Source organism: Simochromis diagramma, unplaced genomic scaffold (genome assembly GCF_900408965.1).
Source record: "Simochromis diagramma unplaced genomic scaffold, fSimDia1.1 OVJJ01000612.1, whole genome shotgun sequence".
NCBI lineage: Eukaryota > Metazoa > Chordata > Actinopteri > Cichliformes > Cichlidae > Simochromis > Simochromis diagramma.
In genome coordinates this window covers 1,196,074-1,222,723 of record NW_024387419.1, presented here as the reverse complement: position 1 = coordinate 1,222,723, position 26,650 = coordinate 1,196,074, and the positions used below count along the sequence as shown (strand labels likewise).

At 41.1% G+C, this 26,650-nt stretch overlaps 1 protein-coding gene across 4 annotated transcripts in view; it reads right to left on the bottom strand.

The window, feature by feature from the left end:
• htr2cl1 (5-hydroxytryptamine (serotonin) receptor 2C, G protein-coupled-like 1) overlaps positions 1–26,650 on the bottom strand; it is a 206,221-nt gene that overhangs the window by 91,777 nt on the left and 87,794 nt on the right. For all 4 annotated transcript variants that reach the window (XM_040012525.1, XM_040012524.1, XM_040012521.1 and 1 more), the window contains one exon: positions 8,696–8,818. The gene's annotated coding sequence lies outside the window, so the exon portion shown is untranslated. The remainder of the gene's footprint in view (positions 1–8,695; positions 8,819–26,650) is intronic.

Genomic DNA, 26,650 nt, shown 5'->3' with positions numbered 1-26,650 from the left:
CTGTCAGGAGAGCTCGCTATGGCTTGGGAGTTGCTAATTAATAAGTGATTGCCCACTTAAAGAAAAACAGTTGATTAGAGGGAGGAACGCTTCCTAGACCAGACTCAGCAGCTGTTTTTGGTCTGCAGCCCTGTCAGGGCTGAGCTGAGCTGACTAATGCCGCATTTCCCTCACTGAAATGATTCGTAATAAGAGCACTTCCTCTGCAGGAACATTTTGGATACTTTTTCCTGGTATAGCAGCAAATAATTGCTGTTATACTTTCTTTACAAGGAATTCAGCCAAGAGGAAAAGGAACATATATTCAGACACTTAGAAGCTGCTTTAAGCATGCATATTAGTAACACATTGGCTCTTTACACTCACCAGTGGTTTTATTAGTTACGCTTTGCTGACTTAGCCTGTGGGGCAAGGGGTGTAGCAGATAGCTGATATCTGAGTATAGATCAGCAGTTTCTAAAAATACTCAGACCGGCCGTCTGTCACCAACAACCACGACACATTCAAACCACTTAAATCGCCTTTCTTCCTCATCCTGATGTCTAATTTAATCCTCAGCAGGTTGTCTTGAATTTCTGCCATGTGATTGGTTGATTAGAGTAATAAGTAGGTGAAAAGTTAATGAAATGGCTGATTAATGTATTGGCTCTTTTAGAGGCATTGTTGTGCATGACCAATCGCTTCCTGTTAATAGGCTTATAATAAGTGGAAAATGACTCAAAAATTAGCTAATAGGAAAGCCTGACTGTTGAATATGACATATTTTCACAAGAATAGGACAACATAGCACAAGAAAATGTAAATACTGTAAATGCTGACTCAGAGCAAAAAAACCAACAAAAAACCCCAATCAACCTATCAAAACCTGATGAACACCCATGTGAAATGACGTCAAGTCCTGAAGGTATTTGCGTTAGATTCGCCGGCCAGAGAGTTATAGAGGCACATGCTTGTCATCTTCTCTTCTGTACATATGCATTAAACACATAGATTTTTGGCTATGAGCCCAAACATGAAGCAAACCATGAGGAACTATCATTAGCGATAAGAACAAGAGTGCGTGAGGAGGACCCAGGAGCAGACACAGACGAAGAGACAGACTGAGTTCCAAAAAAAGGCGAGCCTTTACTTTGGGCTGATATATGTGGAACATAAATGAAAGTAAAAACAAACTAGAGCCCAAAAAGACCGAGTAGGAAACTATGACGATTGTGACTGCTATGACTATGAACTATGACAGTAACTATGATCTTTTAGCTAAGGCTACGTCCACACGTACACGGGTATTTTTGAAAACGAAGATTTTCCGTTTTCGTTTTAAAAAAAAAATCCTGTCCACACATAAAAGCCAAAAACGAAGGCAAACGCTGCTAGGAACATGCCAAAGCAGCAGGTGGCGCTATATTCCTATCCGTGTAGAAATGTTAGCCAATCAGAAATCAATAAGCCTGGGTGGGAAAGAGTAAACAAAGATGGCGCATAGAAGCAGAACTGAGTCGTATGTGTGGAGGGACAGTAACTGTGTGTATATGTAAGCATTTAAACACTGCAGAGAGTAAAATTAACAGTAACAGTATTTTGTCTACGTCCGCCATTGTAGAAATTCATTTCATCGAAACAATAACGTGGCGCACAGTGTGACGTCAAAAATGGCGCACACCTTTGACGCTGCGTTTCCTCCGTTTATCTCGTCCACACATAAACGCAAAAATGGAGTTTTTGAAAATATCCACCCTGGCAGGAGTTTTTAAAAATCTCCGTTTTCAGTGACCAAAAACGCCGTTTACGTGTGGACGAAAGGCGCAAACGCATAGAAAAATCCGCGTTTTCAAAAATACCCGGGTACGTGTGGACGTAGCCTAAGACTTGACATGGGGAAAGTAGCACAGACGATCTGACGAAGACTGAACGGAAACACACAGACACACAAGGGGTGATCATGGGAAGTGGAAACACATGAGGAAACAGCTGCCACAAAAAAATCATAATGAGACCGCAGGGGAAGTGTAAACTTAGCACATAGAACATGGAAACAAGACTTTCAAAATAAACAGGAAACATGACGGGATGCAGACAAGACACATACTTGACAACATGAACCATGCACACATGAAACATGACAGCTTTAAGACATGAGCCAACAAGAAAGACTTAACCACAGGGGGCGAAGACACAAATGGCTCTAACAAGCAAAGAACAAAAACTAAAACAATCTAGGAGCTAATATCTAAATGAACTTAACATAAACAATGAATGACAAAATACAAGGAAACTCAGATCCTAATAAATAATAGCAACAACCAGAACTTAACGTATCTTCAATAACATAAGTCAACAATACAAACTGAACCCAAAATGCTGGATCACAGACCCAGCCCGTGACAAAGATGTCCTGGGGATCCATGTCCCCAGTGTACTGGGTAATCCAAAGGCCATAAACCTGTTGTAGCACTACAGTGACTGCATCCTCATCATGAAAAGCTTATGGTGATAATTAAGGAGATTAGCTTGTCCTTTTGGCTGCGTTAGCACCACAGATAGTGTTGGACAGCCTGATTGCACAAGGCATAAATTTAAGAACTTGGGTTACTCAGAGTTTATTCCCAAAAGTCCTCAGATAGGACTGCTCATGCTCATGGTCTCAGCTGGTACTTAAACACAGTGGCAGCGGCTACAAATACCAGTGTTGGGGTTTGAGACAGTCACACTCCCACTGCAGCGTCAGCTTTCTGGGTGGAAAAAAAGCTTAATAATCACTATTAATGGAAGGGAAGCGTCAAAGTACTTTGTGATGCACTTTGTTCCTCGGTTGGCCAAAAAGCCACCACAAAAGTAAAGGAAGATGCAGCAATTGCAATGTCAGAACTACCCTCAGCCAGAGTGTTGTGACCCAGTCATTAAAAATCAGTGCATCAGATGCTGCCCTAGAAGAAATAGGTACAATTTACAGAAAATGACTGTCTCAAGTGCTTTAAGCCTTAATTGAGCTGAGTGAGTGAGAAGTGAAGTGGCTCTGCACTAAGTGAGCGAATTGGCTTCTTGGTGATGAACGTGATGCCGTCAAAGTGGCAGCATACGGGCAAAGCAGGCAAACATAGAGATGCAGCGCGGTGCAGGAAGGATTAGTAGAGCTTGAAAGGTCCTGCTCGTGCAAAAATAAAAGTTCCCAGTTCCCTGGCAACAACGGGAAAGTACAGTTTCCTGTCATTCACTACCAAGAACTGAACCTTCAGCAACCAAACCTCTGCAGAAGCAAACGCTCCATATGTGTAAGCCGACTTCAAAAGAGCATCCTAACTTTTATGAGTAAGGTTGTTTTTTTTCACTGGGCTTTTACTTTTCAGTTTTTTTCTCTTTCTTCCTACTTGGTCTTGACGTATCGTTTATTCTTCTGTTCTTATTGTTTTGACAGTCACCATATGTGAAGCTAGTAAGGATGCAGATATATCTGGAAGAGACTGTCATGAGTCATGAGTAAATTAATGCACATCTGCATTCACTCATTGTGATACAGCTCTGTGATTCAGATCAATCTTTTTCCTGTGCACGTTCTTCCTTCCACCAGCAACTTTCCCCACACAGGTATACATCATCGTCCTGCAGTATATTAACTCCAGCTCTTCCACCCACTCTCTGTCAATTTTTTCCATTAAGTGTAGCAGTAATAACAACTACTTTTTTCTCTGTGGTTTCCAAACTCTCTTCACTCCAGATTCCCGCGTGTGCCAGCCAGTCAGCTTTCTGCAAAGTCCTGCCAATCAGCTCCTCGCCTTTGTGAACCCGCCGGTCCACTCCTGCACCTGCTCCTTCAGCGTCTGCCACACATCTCCTCGAACACACACCGCTCACACTTTATGGGTTCTTTTCATCACTACATGTTGCTGTTTGAAGCCTGAGAATGTGATTAATTTAATGTAGAAAAACAACTAAAGGATTTTGTAAAAAAGCATTAAAACACAAAGTCAGTTAAACTTCTGAGATGTCAATCTGCCCGCTTAGGAAAGATAACCTGCGGCATATTCAGGTTGCAAAGTAGCATCCTGTGTCATGAGTGTGGAGGAGACGGCATCCTAAGGCTCAGGATCTGCTGCTGTGTGTGAGGAGGAATAGGAGGCGCGCCCCGAGAGACGTGCAAAACGAGCACCAGCGGGTTACTCGTCGGGCACAGACTCCATGCGGTCCTGACGTCCATTAGTGGGACCTCTGCTCACATACCCAGCACCGTGTGGCATTCACCAACACAAAGGAGGACATGCCTCCCCACACCGTCGCTGACCCACTGCCAAACCCGTCATGCTGGATGATGTTGCAGGCGGCTTAACAATCGCCACGGTTTCTCCAGACTCTTTCATGTCTGTCACATGTGCTCAGCGTGAACCTGCTCTCATCTGTGAAGAGAGCCGAGCTCTGATGGCGGGCCTGCCACGTCTGGTGTTCTGTGGTGAAGGCATTTTGCAGAGCACAGCAGCCATGGAAGGAATTTGGCTTGAAAGGACAACTTAAATCTCCACATTTTGACTTTTTTCTTTTCAAAACAGTATTTCTACTTTTTTACTCTCTAAATAGTGAGTCTAGTGTAATTTCAAAATTTCAAAATGAACAATAATATATGTTTTTTTCTTAATGCGGCCCTAATTCTCCTCCGTAGCTTTAGGAATAGGCAAATTCAAAAATATTTTTGACGTACGAAATATTTCCACAAATTTTATACGTTTGGTGTGTAGAGGCCTTAACTCACGTTTAATTTGTAACAATCAAAAAGCTGCACGTCAAACTAAAAGGAAATTAACATTAAATGAAGTGAAAGTAGCTTAACTAGACAGAGGCGCACTCTTGGAGAGGTAATCTGTGTAAAAGCAGTGTGTAAGTCCCTTGGGGAAGTTCACCGACTCACACACTTTTTTTATCAGATGGATTCACACTTCATTATGGCTGATCCCTGCAGCCACACACATACACACACATGTTGTCCCTGCAGCTACAGTGAAGAGGTCATTACACTCGGTAGCTCTACTGCATCAACAAAACAAATCGATTCTGGCTTTAGGATCAAAGACATTGTGAAAGCACGTGCGTCTTTATGTGTGTAATGGAGAAAAACGGGAGAAAGTGGGACATGAACACATGCGGAGATCCATCATGAGAAGTAATCTGACCTTGGTGCTCTTTTGGAGAAGAGAAGAGGGGAGTGGAGTGCCAGAGAGACTAATTAACTTGAGAGACACGGCCTTTTTCTCCTCCTCCTCAACAGAGAACATGCATGTGTTTAGTATATATGTGTATTTTGTACTGATATCAGGGCATAGTCATCACTGACAGATGGGCACATGACACAATGTCTCATCATCACATGAGAGCTGCAGCATGAGAGGTAGTGAGGAAGGAAAACAGACACTCAGACTCTCTGACTTGTTCAAACACCAACTAAAAATACTCTAAAATGTCAGGGTATGCATCTCTGACTTCTGTCTCTGTAAAAACCAATTTTACGTGTCAGAAGAAGGTAGGTTTTTTGAGGAGGCTGGTCTCTCTAAGGTAGGAAGTGCTTTTTGGTTGGAATTGGAGCATCTTTTTTTAAACCCCCAAATTTAAATATTACAGGAAAAACAGAAGTCCTTAAGTCAGGAGAATGAGAGTCAGGCATAATTCAACACAGTTTACCAAGAAATGCAAAGCTTGTTTAGTCTGCAGTGGCTTTGTGGATCTGTGGTACTTGCACTTGATGCATAATTAAGGCAAACTAATAAAACTGAAAAGTGGTGGTAATATGTAGTCTCATTAACCCTTCAAAGCTACAAACATACATGCAATATTACTGAAAGTTATTGCAGTTACACTCATAAAGCCAGTTTTTCTTTGCACGGAAATTCAATTCAGTTTTCATTTTCAGTTATATGGCGCCAAATCACAACAACAGTCACCTCAAAGCACTTTGTATTATAAGGTAAAGGTCCTGCAATAATAGACATAATAACAATAATAATAATAATAACAGTCAGTAGAATCCTAAGACTCCTAAAACAAACATTTCGTGAAATGTAACAGCAATATGTGTCGTGGATTCATGCTAACAAGAGCAAAACAAGCATTAGCTGACTGCGCAGCCACAACATAACGTGACCAGGGTTTAATATTAAAGTGTACTGATTTATTGAAAAGTGCAAATATACATCTTAATATATTATATAAGGGAGAAACAGAGCTTTTACAGTACAAGGAGCTTGAAAGTCAATATTTGGTATGACCACCTTTATCCTTCAACACAGTCTGAACTCTCTCAGGCAGCTTTCTTGTCATTTCTTTAAGTAGGAATAGTTCTCCAGGCTTCTTAAAGGACATTCAAAGCTCTTCTTTGGATGTTGGCTGCATTTAGATGATCCCACACTGCTTCAATAATGTTGAGGTTCGAGATCTGGGGAGGCCGATCCATGACTGATAGTGTTTCACTGTGTGATTTTCTGGCCATGTCTTTACTACACTGACAGTATGCTTGGGATCATTGTCATGCCGTAAAAATTAAAATTATTAAATTCCTTTTTAGGATGTTATTGCATTGTGAATCAAAATCTGACTGTACTGTTTTCATAATTCCATTAATTTTAACACGATCTCCGACACAACTGCCTGAACCTGAGCCTCAAACCATGACAGTGCCTGCACCGTATTTTACAGATGGCCGTGGACACTCACCGTTGCCCTCTCTCCTGACCTTCTCTACAATATTGATGATGATTTGAATCAAACCTTTCACTCCATCAGACCTTTGGTGATGGATCACCTGAAAGAACTGGCGCTTATCGATCCCTATGTCAGGTCTGTGCAGGAATATTTCCCCCCTTTTAAAAAACATTTAAAGAAATGGGAACGTGTGCTTATGCAACAAGCTGCTAGTAACAAAGTGTTTAAAGATACAACTGAAAAAATTTTCTTTTCTAAGTTTTTGTTATATGTAGACACACCACTGGTTAATCCCTGAGTCAACATTATTCCCAAGATGGTTAAGTACAAGGACTGGACTGAAAATGAGTGAAAATGAACCAAAAAAACTTTCAACAACCTTCAAAAAACTTGGAGAACTATTGCTCACTTTAAAAGTTACTAAAGTGGAAAGGGTTCATCCGGCTTGTTATTAACACTTAGTTCAAAAAGCCAAGATACCTGATGGTAGGAGGTCGCATTAGTGCCTATGAAATTGGCATCTTGCACATCTGGAAAGGCTGCATCAGTCCTGAAAGCTATACACAGATTTTCAAACATCTGCTCCTATCCAGATGAAATCTACTTCCGGGAAGGCCTTCCATATCCAGAAAACAATGCTACACTGGATCTAATACAACAGCATTTGTTCCCTCATGAAAGAAAAATGTTAGAAAGACCCAGGACTGTTGACCAGTTAGAAAACTATTAGAGAAGAGTGGAGGCAACATGCCTCCCAAAAGCCAAACAACTGGTCTCCTCATGACCAGGGAAGCGTAAGTAATTACATTCCTTTAGTTCATTGTATCATTAAAGAAACTTTGCACTGATTACAAAGCCATTCTACTACTCCTTATCTTAAACCAGGCCCTTGGTAACTAGGGGATTATGCCAGTAAGGGTCTCTCATGCCGTGGCATCAAAATGTGGGTGTGGTTTTTCCGAATGACAGACACCAAAATGTCACAGAGAAAGTGTAGTGCACACCCACTTATCAAATATCAGCAGACACCACTTTGCTAACTAGCACACACTCCAGCAGAAGAACAAACCACTGAGCTAATTAATGTGAAGTCGTCAAAGTTGGATGAAAGCTGCAACTTTCCCAAAGTGAAAGACAGCCTGAGAGCAACAGGGAGAGGGCGATTTGTGTGTGTGCGTTTGTGTGTGTGCGCAGTCCCCTTAAATAGACTCTATCAGATGCAGCGGGAGACGAGAGGAGACAGAGGTGAAAAAGACGGAGGAAGCGAGGGGAAATCTGGCATCCGTAAGGGAGATAATTAGCAAAATATGAGCACATGTGAGGGGGACATGTGAGAGTATTTACTTATTGTATATCCATCTATGTTTGTGTGTGTTTCTTTGTAGGTGTGTGTAGATGCCCTCACGTGGGAGTTTTGCTGTTCAGGGACAGATGGTGCCACATAACACTGAATGTTGATGTTCTTTGTCTGAACCCAACACTAAACACGCCTACAGCATCTCTGAGCTCTGCACAGCTTTGACTGTATGATACTGGATTGTGAGTCTGTATGTGTTTGTGCATGTGCAAGTTCTTTACACTCTAGAGATTTTGGGCTGCTTCAGATGCAAGTTGACAGTCCCTTGACAAATGTGGCAAAACGGTGGTCCTAGATCCCACTGTGAGACGCATCCAAACGATACATAGCCTGTGGCAAAATTCAGATTGTGTCAGGTTGTTTAAGACTGAGTTCTCACACCGCTACGGCCCACTTCTACAAGCAAACACTATAAAAATAACAAAAAATATGGCATAATGCCATTTCTGAAAAACACACACACACAAACAAAGCTGTGAAATCTCGTATACTTCCTGTTTAGATCACAGCATAATGACTGACCAGCCAGTCGGCGCACAATCTGACGCACTAATATGACTGATTGAGACTGACTGTAAGTCTGCATTCCATACTTATGAATAACTGAACTGAATCCGGTCGCGTTTTGTGTTCATATGTGTGTGTCGGTGATGTACTCACCCGTGCCGAATGCTGTTTTGATCTTCGCGTGGAACGGTCTCCCATGGGTGAACAGCCTCAGCGTGCTTTCATGTGTGCTTTGGAAACACTGAAGTGTCTAACATCTGACTTGTGCTTTTCAGTCTGGAAGAGAAACAAATGGTGGATAAATTTAGAATTTTAGAATCTAATTGGTGCCGAGCGAGTTAAAAAATCAGGCTCCGCATGATTTTTTAAAAACAGTTTTCATTCATTCAATAATCCCGGATGGCATTCAGGCAAGAGTTGTCACAGCGTCTTGCTGGAAACAATTTTTTTTTCATATATACAAATAAATATAGCAAAACAATTGTGATTATTGAAAAAGGGATTCGTAGCTCGTTACAGGTAGTCTTGTAGGCCAAGTTGACATGTCTGTATGGTGTGATTGATAGTTCGATACAAAACATCTTACTTGGAGACTGGATCCTTAAACCACTCTAATGTCTGTGAAGGTTCTCAGTCATCCAGGTCATCGTAGTCTAAGATCATCATAGTCTCTACATAGAAGAGCCGCCTCAACGGGACAAGACTCGGCTATCCATTTGCATCTAAAGGACAAAGGTCACTCCTTCAAGGATGCCAATGTTCACATTTGGGACGGAGAAGACAGATGGTTTGAAAGAGGAGTGAAAGAAGCCATCTATCTCCACTGTGAGCGACCATCTTTGAACAGAGGCGGTGGTTTACGATGGCGATCGGCGATCGTGGCTCAACAGTTGGGAGTTCGCCTTGTAATCGGAAGGTTGCCGGTTCGAGCCCCAGCTTGGACAGTCTCGGTCATTGTGTCCTTGGGCAAGACACTTTACTCGTTGCCTACTGGTGGTGGTTAGAGGGCCCGGTGGCGCCAGTGTCCGGCAGCCTCGCCTCTGTCAGTGCGCCCCAGGGCGGCTGTGGCTACAATGTAGCTTGCCATCACCTGTGTGTGAATGGGTGGATGACTGGTTGTGTAAAGCGCTTTGGCGTCCTTAGGGACTAGTAAAAGCGCTATACAAATACAGGCCATTTACCATTTCCGACACCAAGGGTCTGCCATCTATAATCAAGTTTTGAGTTCCCTTCCCGGACGCCTTAACGCCCACTCACATCCTGGGCCATCTGACCTCAGGAAATCACATGATAGGGTGGGGCTAGGTTTCACAATGAGCTCACCCGAAACCTTGGCTGGTTGTGACCCACACCCATTTTCACACCTTGGCTTGGGTGATTAGGTAGAGGATCATCAGGGGGATCCATGTCCCTCTTGACGGGTTACTCCCACAGAGCTTAAATCTGGGACTCTCCACCATTTGACCTTAGAACTGAAGAAGCTTCTCGGATGAGAGGTGAAACATCTTCAAGCAACTTAAAGAAGTCCAGACGCTTTTCTTTCCAAGCTCCTTAGGCAACACACAATTTCACAAAGCTCAAATAATCTCAAACTGGTTTCCTGGACATTACAGTAAGTTCACTGTACTCAAACAGCCTCCGCACTCAGTAGATCTCTGTCCAATCGAGCACTTTTCTTTCGAAGCTCTTTAACTCACTTTAATGCACAAAAAACAGTTTATAACTTTTATGTAGCATGCTTGACCTGATTTTTTTGTTGATATTATGTCTCTCTCCATTAAAATGAAACTTATATAAAATCAGAGACTGTTTGTTCCTTTGGAAGTGAGCAAAATTCATTAAGGGATCAAGTCATAATTTATGATGTACTGTGAGACGTGTGGCAGCAGAATATCTCTCACCACCTGTTTACTGAAGTGACTTCCATTTCCATCCTTGACTTTAGTTCATTTTCATGTGCTCTTTAGTTTAACATATGTTCCATATGGATCAATTTTCCAGGTCACCAGGGTGAAGGTCTTCAGACTTTATATGTACGAGCATTAGAGTCCTCCATCATAATATGGTTTACTTTCTTTTGATTGGTCATTAGAGTGGATAATGGCTATGATAGTAACAAAAGGGCGGTAACTAGCCTCTCCATGGAAGTAATTCCAACTGATAATTGCTATTCAGTGGAACAGTAATATTCAAAGGGGCTGCTTCTTTATATGTACAGGTAATATTGACTATTTCAGAAGCCATTTACAGCCATCCATTCTTCTTCAGTACGATAAACAGCCTGAGCCATGAGCCATGAGCCATGAGCGCTTCATTTGGCTTTGTCAGAGTGCTGCTTTTACTGTTACTTCATTACCCTCGGATTTGATGCTTTCTTTTGTCTCTGCTTCGTATTTCACAGATCGTCTTCTACCAGCCATCTGACATTTGAAAAAAGAAACAGGAAGGATAAAAAAAAAGATTTTTCTTCACCAGTGTTGGGGAGTAACAGAATATCTCCCGTTACGTATTTAAAATACAAAATATGACTAACTGTACAGTTACCATTTAAAAAGGTGATAATTAGAATACAGTTACTTTGTTGAAATAAATGGATTACACAGCGGTGTTTCCTGTTTCATATGTTAGGCTATCCCCTTCCTATCCCCTCTCTAATTTTGATAATTCCTAGCATTGCCGTAAACCCAAACAAAACACGTAATAAGGAGCTCTAATGTAAGTGTCCTGTTAATGTTGGTGGTGTCAGGTACACTATGGACCCAAAGCCAGCACAACAGAGCCAGCAGTGTGCGGGCAGGAATGCATTTCTTACTTGGAAATTCAGACAACACTTCACATTTAAAGAAGAAAGGAATGGGCGAAATCTGACCGTGTGATGCAAACTCTGTTTGCCAGCAACCAAGCTGCTCTCAGCTTCAAAAGACTCCAACCTAAAGAAACATCAGGAGGTAAGTTCTTTCCAAAAAACTAACGCTAGCCCGCTGCAACTACCTTGTTTTAGTTGCGGTAGCTACCTGGGTTATGTGCCACTTCAGTAGTAGTAATAAATCACACAGCAATAGGATATCGAAGATACTGAAGGCTACTCGCCACCGAGCTAATATTGTTAGCTGTGTTTGTGATTTTAAAACGACATACGGATATATAAAGGAACTGTATTTACACATGACATTAATTTTATTATGAGTAATGTCAACCCTGCATTGAGTAGAGGCTGTAATCAGCTGACCTTTGCAATTGTTGTTGTGAGAGTCACTGCTCTTTGTGGGTTTAGTCAATTGAATTCAACAAGATAGAAGCAGAGGTTATTTGGCTGATTTCCAACCCCCTGGCACCACAATGCTTCTATAAAAAGGTAGAATTCAGTGACTCTAATCACTGTTATTGCTTTTAATATAAACTGATATCTGCTACCTGTGATATAATTTAACGTTTACAATGAACTGCACCAGTCCAACATAGTGCATTACCATACATGCACCATGAACACATTCCACAAATATGGACAAAAGAGATGTGTTGAGAAGTGGCCGTGGGATATTTTTTTCCTGTTGTGTCTAAGAAAACTAAGAGTTTATAATAATGACCAATAACAACGCTCTATGGAACTTAAACAAAAAAGGTATTTAGAAGTTGTTTAAAGACCTGGATCTAAAGTCACAGAAATAATATGCACATTATGACATAGCATGTTTGTTTCTGCCTGAGCACTTAATTATGCTGGTATACTTCTACAAAGTACAGCTGAGCTCAGTTAAGGAACTGTCATTAGCTGTGGTATGTGGTCACAAGCCAAAGTATTTGCATAATGGTTTGTACAATGCTACCACTGTCCATCCATCATCCTAACTACTTATAGGCTGAACCCTATTTCAGCTGTATTACAGTGAAAAAACACACTGAACAGTTCGCCAGTCTGTCGCAGGGCGAACAGGAAGACAGGCACCATTCACACTCATGCGTGCTGGGTTAATAGATGTAAACATGTCTTTGGACCGTGGCAGGAAGCCGGAGTACCTGAAAATAACCCATGTATGCACAGTGAGAACATGCAAAGTGCACAGAGGAAGACTCCAGCAACCCAGGAAGTCCAGGGAGGACAACACTATCCTCTCTATCAAGGTGTTATAGTCGTGCTTACTGAAAAGACAAGAATGTGACCCGTGTACCAAATTTTGAGCCAATCGATCCAAGGTGTTTTTTTAAGATCTTTAAAACAAAATCACAAATGTCAGTCTTGTGGCAGTAAGAGAGCAGAGGATCATCAGAGTCAGGGGATTTCAATCCTTTCAGCGACTGCTGTGCAGCTTATTAAATACCACTCACCAAAGTCACCACAGATCCACCCCATTTGCATGTCTAATGCAAAAGATATCAGAAAGTTAATACAAAGAAATAAACCAACCAACCAACCCTAAGGCAGAGGTGCATTCATGTGTATCTCATGTAGCTGTGACATTTATTGATCCCTCGTCCCGCTTCACTCATTCTTCTCTCGTTTTCTGTTTTCACAGTTAATTGTGACAGCGACTCGAAAATCGAACAACAGAACCCAGCCACGATCCTCCTTGTCAGCCACCTTGGACCTGCGCTATTAGTGCGAGAAGCCACCATCACAAGCAGCCAATATAAGAAGCGCAAAGGTCAAAGCTGTGGTGGCGGCCAGTAGGCATGAAATATATTGCTCTTTAACTCTCTCATTTATGTGGAGTGCAGAAGCTCTCAGTATATATTTCCAAGTGAACCTTTAATCTCTGTGTGTCTGAGGAAATATAAACCCTACTTAACATTCAAACACTAACATGCCTAGGTACAAACTGACTTTCCTTTCCAAAAGCATATGAAAAAAAAAAGCACTACATGAACAATAAAGTTTGCTAATTTGCTAATTAGATCCCCTGTTACCACCAGGGTTGGCAAGGCTGTGCTTTTTGGGATCAGAGCATGCCTCCAACTACTCAAAAAGCTCAGCTGAAACCACAATAAGCAACACTTTTTGCTCTCTAGGCAACAAGAGCTTATCCTCAATCTTTAACAAAGCTGTTTCTGCTGTCAGAGTTGTTAAATAAGATCTCAAAAAAGCAACACTTAAGCTCTGATGTAACAACAGCAAGGGTAGAAAGCTCTCAGTCCGTTAATTATCTTGCTTGATTTAATTTTGTTTCTGGAAATGATGGAGATGTAATTAGCTTGAAGTATCAGCTAAACACAAGCCACAGCGGATTAGACAGTTAGCCTAAAGACACATCTGAACGCAGGCAAGCTCTCACTTTGTAGTTGGAAACCCTAACTGAAATGACAAGGTTAACAATGGTGGTGTCGTCTTTCTACAGTAGCGTGTTTTGCGTTTTAGATTCTAAAGACTTACTGATGCAAAAGTTTTTCAGTGCATTTGTCTTTGACCCTTTGTTGTTTTTCTTTAGTGGCGTATGAGGCACGACGTGCGCTATGCTAACCATGTAGTTCTTCATTTTAAATCACATACAACATCTGTGTGGGACATCTCTGCAAAGTAAATCCCAGGGACACAACTAGATGTGCTAAGGCCACACACTCTAAATTCTCTATCTGAAGCCATCGGTTGAGTGTAGAGTACACAGGAATTTTAATGTTTGCAAAGGTAATACAGTACTGTAAAAAAAAAGTCTCGAGACATCCATCAATTCTTTGTATTTTGCTAGAAAAATGGGAAATAGGTACAGCGACTTATTGGAACATGTGCAGACATACATGGAAAGGCAATATATAAGGAAAAACAGAGGTTGTACAATTCTACAGTACCAAGCTTGAAAGTCAATATTTGGTATGACCATGTTTATCCTTCAACACGGCCTGAACTCTCTCAGGGAAGCTTTCTTGTAGTTTCTTTAAGTAGTCTTTAGGAATAGCTCTCCAGGCTTTTTGAAGGACATTCAAAGCTCTTCTTTAAGATGATCCAACAACATCAATAATGTTGAGGTCAGGGTCCGGGGAGGCCAATCCATGACTAGTAGTGCTCCAGTTTAGTTTTCCTGGTTTGCTTTTCCTGCACTGGTGTGTGTTTGGGATCAATGTCATGCTTGAAAATGAATCTGATGCCAATCAGATGCTTTCAGATGACAAGGCTGACAAGATCTCCAACACCGAAGGCTGAAATAGAGGCCCAAACCATGACAGAGCCTCCATCGTGTTTTACAGATGGCTGTAGACACTCACTGTTGGATCTCTTTCTGGTCTCCTGTATATAAATGATATGGGAATCGGGAGATGGGTTGGAGGTGGGTTGCAGAGCAACTTGCACATGTGCAAAAGCTCTGATCAGGCTACAGCAACTTAAATAACCTGCTATATATATGCCAGCTGATGTGGGCTGGCACTGAGATCAAGTAATCTGCCCAGTACCTGGTTGACCTTGACTGCGTGATCTGCTGTGGCTATGACTGATGTCACCATATTAGTGATGACTTCATATTTTCTGACCTGACAGATCAGTTTAAACTTGCAAATAGAACAACTTCGTCTTATGGAAAGCAGAGGGTAGCATTGCTGTTTTATTGTTTAAGTAACTGTTTTCAATAGTTTTTGTCATCCCTTTCCCTTCTAGTTTTTCCTCCTTTGTTTCATTTTTCCTCCATTCCCAGGCTGCCAAGTAAAACACCATCTTTGTTTTTCCAGTTCAGTTCTGCCAGTGCTGCCTTTTGTCCTTCGCATTTCTCATCCTGCTCCCTTTACTCCTCACCTAGCAGCAGCCTTCAACTACAATGGTAACATCAGCAATGCTGGAGTTACAGCAGATTTTTGTAGATATTAAACCATCCAAGCATCACAGGGGAATGTTTTTACATAATTACATCTCCCGGTAGCACCTCTGTGACAGCAGTGGCAATTTAATGAACGATATTGTCATGCTGTGCAGCGCGGAGCCACTTAAGTGTTAGTCATTCACCATAGGTGTAATAGAAATGTTCTTCTGACAAAGCCCTGGATACACACATTCCTCAGCTCACATTTATACAAACACAAAATATTGAAAGTGTTTGACACTGTAGACGTGATGAAGGTTATCTTTTTGTTTGCATTTAATAAAAAAAACAACAGGGAGAAAAGAATGAGAGAGGCAGACTGCTGTATTACAGGAGAGATAGTAAAACCAGAAGCCATAAAACTGAAATATGAAATGGGGAGAAAGAAAGAAAGAGGACGAGCACGAGAATGCAGGTTGGTAGATTTTGTGATGATTAGCTGCGGCATCAAATGGCGACGAAGATAGATTGTAGCCAAGAGCAGACAGGCTTGAGGAGATGGAGAGAGTGAGAGGGTGGAAAACAGATGGGACCAACACACACACACACACACACACACACACACACACACACACACACACACACACACACACACACACATGCAGGCTTTACTACCCACGTATAGGAAATAGCTTTTCACTAATCATATACTCCAAAGGGAAAGCTTTCTCACACAGCTACAGTGTAAAGTAAATAGATACTCCATATGCAGTGCCACAAACACACACACACAAACCATTCAGTTAGCTTTCTGCTGATTGTAGCAGCTCTTCAAGTACAATCTCAAATAAAAGAACAGAACATGAACACACACATTAAAGGGGACTGTAATGCAAGCTCTATATGCATTAGCTGGCATTAGAGTTATCATAAAATATCTTGTTAAGAAACTCAAATCCTCAAATCTCAAAAACCAGAATGAATAACTTTAAAACAACAGACTAATTTGGAAACCTTGCATGTTGTAATTTACTTCAAATCAGAGGTTGTAGTAAACTCTCACCCAATCCATTGATCACGAACGCCATGAGTCATTTACACATTAAACACGATCGAAGCAGCTTTCAGGAGACGGCAACTAAGCCAAGCCACTCGAGTTTCACAATCACGTGAACAGAAGGCACTTTGATCCATAGAAGGGGGCTTCATCAGTGACCGAGCTCGGCCTCGCAGTTAACGACCTGCCACTTCTTGTGCCGATACGTAACAGAGGACTGGAAAGCTGCTTCTTTCTCATCTGATCCGAAAATAACCAATCTCTGATGAGGTATCACGACTTGTCTGATTAAGATCCAGTTTGTCTTTATTGCCGCTGGGATACATAACACACACCATATGGACAAAAGTATTGGACCACAGCTCCTAATCTTTCAGTTTGGGCGAACAGGCCGTGGTAACATGATGCCACTGATGCAACAAGTGAATAAGTTTCTTCCCTCAATTTTCTTCCCCCTCCCTATTCTGCAATCAACTGTAAGTGGTATCATTGCAAAGCAGAAAGATTTAGGAACAGCCACGAAATGGGAGATCACATAAGTGTGCATAAGATCGGGGTCGTTGAGAGAGTCCCTAAAAGTCGCCAGCACTCTGCTGACTCAGCTCCTGTAGGTGTAAAGTGTATGTCCTGGTCCCTCAGTTCTCCCTGGCTGACGTCAACAGGTTTTATCTTCTCTTTTCAAATTCAAATTTTTTATCAAATTCAAATTTTATTTGTCACGTACACGTACTTTTCGTCTCTGCTTCAGTTTCTAGATGTTTATTGTCTGTGCTCCTCCTGGGCAGGACTCATTCTAGGTTACCGTCTTTGGCTTCACACACCTGAGGAAATCAACCACCTGTCTCTGATGATCAGCATCAGCCACCACTTCGCTGGATCATTGAACGACCTAGAAAGTGAAGCCCTGGCTCTGTTGCTTGTATTGTTGCTCGTCTGTTTCCCTGTGTGCAAACCTTCCCTGGATTCCTTCCCTGGATCGTGGTGAGCCTGCCTGAGTTTTCACAGAGTGTTTTTAGCTGAAGGGAGTTGGATGTTTTGGATGCCTGTTCCCTTGAACTCCCAGAGCCCCATTTCCCCTTGCACTTTTGTGTATAGCACATTGTTGGTGAACACTTCTTCCGAGTCCTGCTCTTGAGTTCACTCCAGTATTCTTGACAGTTTAGTTTGCCCAGTACAATCCAATCCAATATTGTGTAGACCAGGGGTGGGCAACTCCAGGCCTCGAGGGCCGGTGTCCCTGCAGGTTTTAGATGTGTCCTTGAGCCAACACAGCTGATTTAAATGGCTGAATTAGCTCCTCAACATGTCTTGAAGTTCTCCAGAGGCCTGGTAATGAACTAATCATGTGATTCAGGTGTGTTGACCCAAGGTGAGATCTAAAACCTGCAGGACACCGGCCCTCGAGGCCTGGAATTGCCCACCCCTGGTGTAGACGTTACCATTAACCTCACTCATTGGTTGTTGTGCATATATGAATCATGACATCACTCCAAAAACACAACAGTATATTTCTCAATCTTTTAAAGTTGATCATATCATGATAAATATTTAGATAATAAACATCCTGTGCAACAAATGTTATTGTTTTTCCATCAGAAACAGTAAGCGTCCAACAAAAAACAACAAAAAGCAAGTCCCTGAGACAGACGGTCAGAGGAATCAGCATTTCCTTTTTGCATATTCGTCATACTTCCACGTTTCTTTGACTTTTTCACATAGGGCTGGGTACATTTGGATATTATTATATTATTAGAAATATTAATATCTAACGTTCATCCAGGTTGCACTATGTTCAGCCTATTTATACCTACCATTCATGCCCAGTTGTAATTTGTTCTAATTGTATAGTTTCTTAAGACTGTAACTTGTATTTTACTTACTTTCAAACTTCTCGTATTTATGTTCTCCTTCTGTGTAAATATGCCAATTTATATATTGTCTATTTAAAAATGTTTATTTTTGTATGAAGAGCACAAAGTGAACCGGAGTCAAACTCCTTGTTTGTGTGAACAAACCTGGCCAAATAAAGATGATTCTGATTATTCTGTATATTTGCATGTAAATTAACTTATTTGTGCAGGGCTCTGTCCACATTCCTCATCCTACCCTTACAATGTGACAATATGAGCCTGTGCTTTGTACCTCATTAGTGTGATGGCTTGTTAGCTAGGTGTGTTAGGGTATATTATTGCCCTTCTTACTGTTTTAAATTGCTGAAATTTCCCTGGTTCGTTTGATTTGTTGTGCTCTACTTGGTAATACATCTAGTAATAAATAAGCAATCTGGTAAACAGACCCCTTCGAGGCCAGTACAATTAGGAGACCCACAGTGCACAGTTACCTCTGTCACTACCAGTTATTATACATTTTTTACATTTTAATTATTAATTAACTGATTAAATAATTCAACTTAATTAAAATAACTTACATTCTATTATATGCTTTATTTCTTCTTCTTGTGCATTAATATGGTTATATACATAAAAAATGCATCACATTTACCATGAATCACGTTCTGTCTGTCACAAATTGTACATCTTGCACATCCATTAAATATGTTATAAAATGTACATATACATGGAAAACACCTATCTTAGTACAGAAAGGTTTCTGTGTGATATTCCATGCACACACTGCTCTTTTTCATTTTGAACCATTATTAAAGAGTTACATGGAACACAGGAAGTCAGCACAGATCGAAATTAGCATTTTTATAATCAAACAAACCTCTGTTACAGTTCCCTCATGTCTCAGTATCATACACAGTATAATCCACAGTGTGTTGCTTATGGAGGCTGGAAACTCAACATTTACAAATTAAAGGAATATTTAATCAGTTGCGATCTGACTGTCAAATACTTGATTTGCAAATGTTTGAGGTGCATTTTTTGAGGGTTTAGCAATAATTAAAAGCTGCTACAGGAATCAAGTGGTTGTCCACGGTCAGTGAAAAACATCTAAAAGCATTCCTACATCTTAAATCACTTATGCAGCATCAGTCACATTTATCTGTACACTGATCAATAACATGCTTTGCCACTGTTTCTGCTCCACTCTGTCCTTTTGGAAAGCACTTACTCAATAGCATTGCAAAGGCAGTGTGAAGTACATGGCTGTGCCTGAATATGCATACCCAGTTTGGATGTTATCTTCCTGTTGAATGGTCATATCACTTGTTGGGCAGTCACCAGCAGTCACCCAGCTCTATCTTCTCACCAACTTAGCCCCACTGTGCTAACCACCGTGCTGTTCACCTTCAAAGTAAAGGCTGCAACTGGTTTCAGCAGTAAGACACGTTTACTTTTAGTCATTGCTAGTTATTGCAAACATCTGATTGCAGTTCTTTCTGACAACTATGGAACAACCAGCTATCAGGTTTGGAGGGCGGTTACTTTCTGACATAGGTCCAGGTAGGTTTGGGTAGCTTTTATTCCTTTAATAAATAAAATCATCATTTAAAAACAGCATTGTGTTTATTCAACTATTAAAATCAGTTCGATGACCTGAAACATTTAAGTTGAGAAATACAAAAAAACTAAGAGATGGTGATGCAGTGTAAATCCATTAGAATTTGAATTGGAGTTGAGTTGAAAATCCCTATTCCCTAATAGTGATATTATTTCATCGTTATATGAATGTGCCATGAGATTCAAATAGCTTGGCAAAACCACCAAAGCACAGCTAGTATAGAAACGTCCTCCAAGGAGCTACTTTTTGCCTTTATATGTATTTTGAGTACATTTTCACATTTCTGGCTTTACCAGAGTAATTTTAATACAAGTGTCTGTACTGTAAGTGATGGATGTCTGTACTTTGTCCACCTCTGCTAATAAGAGCCGGTCACAGCCTCTGTAAAAACACTGTAGTCACTGCCTTCACATCGTTCTCAGAGCTGAGAACACACAGCCTTAATATCAGGGTGTCTGCCTGATAAAATAAAGGTTATAGAAAAATCATTGGTTGTTTTTACTGTAGGCTAATTTTATCCATGTCATACACTTGCATGTGAATGTTTAGGACTTCACACAAACACACACAGAGGGTTTGATAAGCATGCAGGAAAAGTAAGACAGACAGTCCACATCAGCGTATTATTTCTCCGCGTCTTTCTCATAGTCTTTCTTTTCTTTCTGTGTCTCTACCCTCAAACCATCTCTCCCTGCAAGTCCATTATTTCTCCATTAAAATGCAAGATGACCCGTGTAATTGTCTCCTATGACTGGATCCTAATGAAAAAACACATTGCATTAGTGACGAGACATAGCGCGTGCAAGCCGCAGGGCCTTGACCAAAGCAGATAATATTTGCTGGGAGACCTGCCTGTTGCACGCTTTTAACCAGCATCAGTGTGTGCGTGCGTGTACATTTTGCCTGTGCATGTGTGTCAGTCTGCAAAAGCCTTGACCAATGCAGATAATATTGTCTGAGATTCTCATTCTCCTCTTTTAACCTGGACGTCACTGTGTTTGTGTGCATGAGAGAAACCATCTTCACAGGCATGCATAAATATGAAATCCCCAGTGTGTGCGCGCTGGTGAAGAGTGTGCAGTCAAGCATGGTGCAATGTATGCGTATATGTGCATATACATCAGGCAGCAGAGAGCAGCAGGTAGAACTACTGGGTGTAAAAATAAATGGGTAGGAGGCATCAAGGGATGACTTAAAAATCTACATTTACATTGGCCCCACAGTCCTGCTCAGACTTTAGGATGCAGAGGAAAAGAGCATACGTGACGGGAATAGGCTCAACACTTTCCTCGCAGGTTTGTCACGATGATGTTGCATTAATATTACAGCACAAGATGGAATTCTATATGCAGTTTTATGAATGCTTCATTCTTTCACTAAATGAGCTCCGGCAGACTCGAGAAATGTGTCAAAACGATCGGATGCATGCAGATTGTTAGTAACACACACACACACACACACACACAAATAGACACGCCTCATGTGCTAGAGTTGGACTCTAATTGTGTGTGTGTGTGTTTGGGGGGGGGGGGGGGGGGGGGTTAAGATGTTTAAGCACATACTGTATTACCATGATGAACATGCACAATGATCTCTTGGCTAGGCCTCTGCAGCAAGGGCCTAGGTTTGCAGCATGTAATGGATATCTGGTTCAACTAACGAGTAATGTATGCATCAAATTGTTGCATACACTGATAAATGATAGGTTTTTATATTTTGAGTGTTCATTTTTAGGAGGACGACGGCACCCTTGTAGGTTTTTCCAGCTCTGCAGTGGTCAGAATCAAAAGTGGTCCAAGGAAGGAACCCTGGTAAACCAGTGACAGGGCCATGGTGGTGTGATCCAACAGATGAGCTACTGTAGCTCAGTTTGCTAAAAAAGTTCACGTTGGTTTTGATAGAAAGCTGCAAGAATACACAGAGCACCACAGTCTGTTGATTATGGGGCTGCACAGCCACAGACCAATCAGGATGCCCATGCTGACCCCTGTCCATGGCCAAAAGCTCCAACAATGGCAATGGTGAGTATCAGAACTAGCTCACACTAAAATAGAAGAAGGTGGCTTGATGATTCACGTTTTCTTTTACATCACGTGGATAGCCGTGTGTGTGTACGTCACTTACCTGGGGAACACCTGGCACCAGGATGCACTATAGAAAGGCAAGCTGGTAGGCAGTGTGATGCTCTGGGCAGTGTTTTGTTGAGAAGCCTTCCATGTGGATGTTACTTTGACACTACCACCTATCTATCTTGTGTTGCAGACCATGAAAAACCTTCATGGAAACACTCCCTGATGGCTGTGGGGCTCTTTCAGCAGGATAATGTGTTCTGCCAGGGATAGTTTGAGGAACACATCAATGAGTTTAAGGGGCTGACTTGGCATCTAGATTCATTAGATCTCAATCCAATAGAGGATCACTGGGATGTGCTGGACAAACACCTGGAGTCCCCAACTTACACCACAAATGTGGAGACTGCCTTCCAGAGATGGGCAGTAACGCCTTACTTGTAACGCGTTACTGTAATCTGATTACTTTTTTCAAGTAATGAGTAAAGTAAGGGATTACTATTGCAAAAACGGTAATTAGATTACCGTTACTTTCCCGTAGGAACGCTGCGTTACTGCGTTACTAAAACCGTGATTTTTTTGCGAGAATGTCTCATGACAGTGACGTAAGCGAGTGCGCCGTGCGTGACAACAGCTGTGTGCAGATCAACAATGGATCATATATCGAGTGCGGGAGAGAGTATGAGCATGCAGCGTTTAAAGCGTGGAAGTACTGATCTTACTTTGAGTTTGATTCCATAAAAAGTGACAAAAACATTAGTGTCCGTTGTGCGTGGGAAGAAAACGTTTTACAGCGAAAAAACCCCTAAACTTCCAAGCAAGCACCGAGTGCGCTACGACGTAATGGGAAACTCAGAGAAACTCGCGGATTCTTCAACTGACCGCGGCACACCTGCACCAGGGTAAACCTCCGCCTACCCCAGTCCTGCTTTACAGGTGAAAATAGAGCAAAAGGACCGCTGAGTCTTTGACTTTATTTATTTTCTGCTGTGTTTTACTTGCATCTATTTGAAAGAGTGAGTGTAAACACAAAAAATATTTTATTTTATGTGCTGGAATGTGCAGAAAATAGGTTTAAATGTTAAACTAATTTATTCAAGTCAGAGAATGGTGCATATAATTAAATTTTTGCTTGATGCATAAAGTTAAAAGATTAAAATTAATAAAACTATAAAAGTTTTAAAAAGATACTTTTCCATTTGATTACATTTTGTATGATGGATTATGCAGAAAAAGTAGAATTGGGCTGAAAGATCTATCGTTTTATCACCTATTCAGGTTGTAAATCGTGTTTTTAAAAAGTAACTAAGTAACTAAGTAATTAATTACTTTTGAAAATAAGTAATCAGTAAAGTAACGGGATTACTTTTTTGGGGGAGTAATCAGTAATTAGTTACTGATTACTTTTTTCAAGTAACTTGACCAACACTGCTGCCTTCACATCTGTGGTGCCAGATAGCACATCACACCTTCAGGGGTCTAGTGGAGCCTGTATCTCAACAGGTCAGGGCTCCAAAAGGGGAGCAACCCAAAATATGCAGGCGATCATAATGTTGCCTCTGATAGGTGTGTCTCCACTGATTAGCTAATTTACCTCTGCATGCTGAGTTAAAGAGTGAAAGGATTGGAAGTGACAGAGATGGATATTACATAAAGGTTATGCAAGAGAGAGACATTAATCTTGATGATAAGACTGAACTTAATGACTTGAGTGAGTTATTTGTTCATAAGTTCACTCAACTTAAACTTGTGGGTTTTTCCTTTTTCTTTCACTACAGTGTTAATTTATTCATTTTCATCTTGGCCTCTCAACTTCATTTCCCTGCTTTGTTCTCTTAGGGGAGCAAAGGAATTCCCTCTTCTCGCCTTTGCTTCTTCAGCTACTGCTTCCAGCTTAAAGTTTTCTTTTATGGTTGCATAATTTATATATGTCTTTTACACTGCCCGTGTAAAATCCCCTCTAATCTTCGCTTTCTGACCTTTCTTTGGTCAGTCCTCATCACTGCTTTTAAAACAGTTTTTGGGTATTTCCCATCTCCACCTTTCTTCTACTCTTCTAACTTCCCGTACCTTTGTCTTCCATCCCTTAATCCCTTCATTATTTGTCCCTTTCTCTTACATTTGAAACCTCTAAATTATCAACTTTCTTCTCCTCCTTATGTTTCCCATTTCTAATTTCTGGGACTCCATTTCTGTGCCATAAATCTCTTGCAGCCCTCAAATCTTGCTCTGCCCCCATCTCCCTGTGTTTGGTCTGTTCGCTCTGTATCTTCTTGAAGGTCCCCATATTTCCATTCAGCTAAAAATTGCCTTGTCACTTCTCTGCCGCATTCCCAGTCCTTTGCGTTTATTGTCACACCTTCCCCGCGTCTCCCTCTCTGCTTCCCAGAGCGAACAAACACACTCTGGGTTCATCTTTTGTGACCAACTGGAATGGATCAGACTCTAGTAATCACAAGAGCAAATAAAGCACACGAGACATTTGGTGCTTATTTCAAGAAAGACATGAAATGCTTTTTTATTTATGCTGACTCACCTCTCTTGCATCTTATCATCGAGGCACAGACTCAGCAATAATCTCATATCACAGTTTTATTTCAACGGCTTCTCCCGCAGCCATATTTCTTCTCCTTTGCACTGTTCATCCTCAGAAAAATGAGGATGCGAAGGACCGAGCCCAGCACAGCCAAATAAAAACTGTTTTTGATTTTATATAATAAATCCAGGCAGAGCTCCACGTATCGGCTCTTTGCTTGACTTAACTGCGCTTTGAGTAACTTTGCTTTCCTCTTCATTTAAAATATGGTCTGAATGACAAAGTTTAACAGGTCAAATTGTGTTTTATATGATTAATAGTAATTTAAAAAATCATTTTACATATATTGATTTGATGGATCACAAGGTTTTGTTTGTATGTTATGGCAGAACTAAACACCCGTGCTCATAAATGCCAGATTTTGAGGTTACAATTATAACTTGGACTGTTCACAGAAAATAAAACTAAAGCAACGTTAAACATTGAGCACTGCAGGAAGGTGGCAATCCATTTGTGTGGAGGGTCTGCTACATTAAGTGCTATTCTGAAACAAACAGTCTCAAGAGCAAGTGAGTTATATTAACCACCCTCTGTGAAGTTGCAGCACCTGTTGTGTCTGATATGGATGGAACTCCACACATTGCCAGAAATGAGTTTCATGAGGTTATTTCAGAATTGTTTTCAGTAGCAGACCAAATGAAATGGCCTTTCTGTAAATTTTGTACAAGATCTTTCTACATGTTTAAAAGGTCTTCATAACCTTTTAATCTTTGTTGTTATAAATGCCAAAACTAAGGAACAACAGAAGGAAAGACGGGGAATTTTAGAATGAAACTGATATGGAAAAGCTGCGTTTTCCAAAAAGTCTTGGACATGATCCTTATCCATCTATCTGTACTGTGCAAATTTCTCAAGCCAGCCCTCTTTTCTTTTTCTTTTTAAAGGGGCCAGACTTTGTTGTAATTTCTAAAAGTGGTCTTGAGCAAGAGTTCTCGAGGCTTTCTGAAGGACATTGGCTGCTTGTTCACCCATTTTTAGTTCAGCCCTTATTTGACCATTTTAAGAGGAATGTTCTTGTCGTTAAGCTCCCGAACACTGACTGATGAATCATTCAGACTCAAAAATAGTCCAGGTTCATCCAATTTTTAGCCAAATCTACATACATCTGGACCTTCAATTGAGCCATCAACTGCTCACTGAAGCCTCATCAATAATGGTCAGCGAGTGCTGTTTAAGATCTTTGAGCTCCATCAGATCTTGATCTACCATGCATTACCCCATCTGGAAAACATCTGATTGGCACCAGCTTCATTTTTCAGAATGACAGTAATTCAATACTTTGCTGCACCTATTTCCCATTAAGAGATGGCTCAAGACTTTTACATAGTGCTACATAGTGATAGATCGTCTATGTAGGTTCTTAGTCATCAAAGTCATGATAGTTTAAGTTTGTGAAGAGTCTTCACCTCTTATCCAAGAGGCTTCTTCATTTCTAAAGAAGAACAAAATGTCTTCACAAACTTAAAGAAGTCCAGCTCCCTGGTTTTTAAAGCTGTTAAGACGAGATGTAATAGATGCTGATTTTCAGAAAGTGACATCCTAAAACTTGCCGCTGGATTTCAACCTCACAACTTATTTAAGAGAACCTTCAGAGCTGTAAGTGTTACACAGTTGTGAGGGTTACAAGCATCACAGACTGGGAGGATACAGAGGTTTGGTTGGAATCGAGCCTAAAAGTTGAAATGCTGCTTGTGATCCTTCGGGAAACCACCAGGAGAGAAAATAGAAAAAGGGGGCAGGTGAACTCAAACGCACAATGACGAGTGCAGGAGGAGAACAAAGGCCGAGAAGCTAGAAGAAGAAAGTTACTGTCCAAATACTGACTATACTGATCTACACATTTATTTCAAAGGTGTAGATCAGTTTTCAAGCCAAGAATCTTAACCCTCTCAAGGCAGGTGTTGCAGATTTGCAACAGCTAAAAGCTAACAACCTGATTACCCCACCATACATATTTTATGAGGTTTTTTTTAACTCAGAAGTACCACTGCAGGTATTCTTTTGTGCATTAGCAACAAAAACTTAATTTGAGCCTGAGAGGGTTAAACCGACGTGCCAAAAAAGTTCTGCAACTTCACCGGCAACATGCAAAAAAAGAAAAACAAGGTTACTTCATCTAAATTTGCTGGTACTGCTCTCAGTGCACTTCGAAACTCCAGGCTGTTTGGTCTCTGGAAAAGCAGATGGAGACACGGG